Raw genomic sequence first — 2254 nt, forward strand, 5'->3', positions numbered from 1 at the left:
ACGAGCTGCAGGTGCGGCCGCTCAGCCTGTAACGAGCTAGTGCCGGTGATTTCACTGTGTTGCTAGGGTGACGCTGACGAGCGCTCGGGACACACGTCACAATATATATATATATTTAATGTCAAGAGATTTTTCTTGGATCAATGTAAAAGTCTTTACTTTTTAATGATTTTGATCATTGTAATAATTTATTTGCTTAATTAAAATATAAATTTTTCATATTTTCACAAATAGGCCTATTAATAAAAATATTTCTGATGCCATATATAAATTATAAAATCAACGTTATTAGTTATTTCCCATTAATTTTTAGGATCACCAATAATCTGGAAATATCAACAAACAAAATTTTTTCTAGCCCTGCAAAAGTCCTGAAAATAATTTTGCTTCTGTTTAACTTAAGATTTTATTTTTCAAAATTATTGGAAATGGCTGGAAAGGCATAAAAATTAACTGGTTTTCAGGTTTGGAAAGTCTGCTGGAAGTCATTTTGGATCATCTTTGGCTCGAAATCAGTTCTAAATTCTTATTTTTATTCATCCAGTTGTGTTCTTTAGTCCACAGACTGTTCTTAGACATCTTGAATTACTTCCTAAAGAGGATGCAGCTCGTGACAGACCGTCTCGATGTGCCTGTCCTTCCTTATCAAAGCCTCGCTACAGAAATGTCTCTCCTTCAAATGTGAGTGTAAAAGAAACTATTCATTACTATTCATTGCTGTGTCTCTGCAACTAGTTCAGCTCATTTTATAGGGCACCTATTATGCAAAATTCACTTTTAAATGTTGTTTGAACATAAATATGTGTTGGCAGTGTGTGTACACAACCACCCTATAATGATACAAATCCACCTGCTCCTTTTTTAATCCCCATAAATCATAAGCAGTGTCTCAGAAAAAGCCGTTTGCAGAATCCTTAAAATGTGAAGCCACGGTTTACATGCCCCACCCACGACTTTTGATGGACACTGCATGAGCCGCACACAATCCACCACTTCATCTTCACACTATTCATTCCAGAGCAGTGAGTGATTTCCTGCTTTTGTTTTATTGTTTGGGTCATTAACAATGTAGACAGCAGTATAGGTACTGTATATTACACTGTTGTCACTTGTATATTATGCTGCTGTTACACAGATCTAATATAAACATGCAATTTATTTTCCAGCTGTTTAACTTCACAGACATAACCTACTGTGCTATTCTAACTTATGTGTGTTTTTAACAGAAACTTGAGTGTATTTGACACTGTTTATCAGAAGTGTGAACTGATATGGCTTTAAAATGCATGATAGACATAATCAAAACCAAACAATGGGCATTTTCAATATGATATAATAAATGATCTGGGGGGTATTTTGAGCTGAAACTTCACATAAACATTCTGGGGGCACCTGAGACTTATATTACATCTTGTAAAAAGGGGCATAATAGGTGCCCTTTAAAAAAACCTAATTTGTTTTAACTGTCATTTGCAGTTGGTATTGAGGATGGATGTCCCTGAATCATCAACAAAGTGCTGGAGAATTTCACAGTGGAGAGTTTCCACCATGGCAGGTGTGTATTTTCCTAACTACGCACAGTCCTGCAGCCTGTTCTGACTTCATTTTTTGCCGTCTTTTTTTATAACTCAAAAATTTCGGACAATTGCCATATATAAATGCAAGAACACTGTGTCTTCGTCCGTGCGTTTGAAACTGGTTGCTGACTGTTTGGCTTTACTGCTGCACATGTGTGATCAGACGGCTAACCTAACACTCCTACACAGAGACATGGGCATCAGTGATGCCAAGTCAAATGTATTATTATACACCTTAATTGAGGAACTACACTGTAAACCCTAATAAGTTCACAGAACTCAAAAAATATTTTGTAACAGATTACACAAAAACATTTAAGTGATGTTTTCAAATGTTTTAAGTTTACATGATATAAAAATTACATTTCCAGTTGCCTTAAATTATCTAAATATTATCTTATAAATATTGATATTTCTCAACTTAGAAATAGGGAGTAATTCACTAAAAATATTCACTATTCTCCAACCCTTATGATGTGAGAAATACACTCAAACGTAACTACTACTGTAGTTATCAAAAAGACTCACAATACTTGCATATTATTATTCAAACATCATGCAGTATATATAGCCTTTAAGTTCTGCTTTCCATCCTCGACCTAACCACAGGCTCTACTCTTCACCACAACGGTAACACTACAAAACTAACATAACAGAAACATATGTAAATCCTAAGA

The sequence above is a fragment of the Cyprinus carpio genome, chromosome B1 (assembly GCF_018340385.1).
Source record: "Cyprinus carpio isolate SPL01 chromosome B1, ASM1834038v1, whole genome shotgun sequence".
NCBI classification, from domain to species: Eukaryota; Metazoa; Chordata; class Actinopteri; order Cypriniformes; family Cyprinidae; genus Cyprinus; species Cyprinus carpio.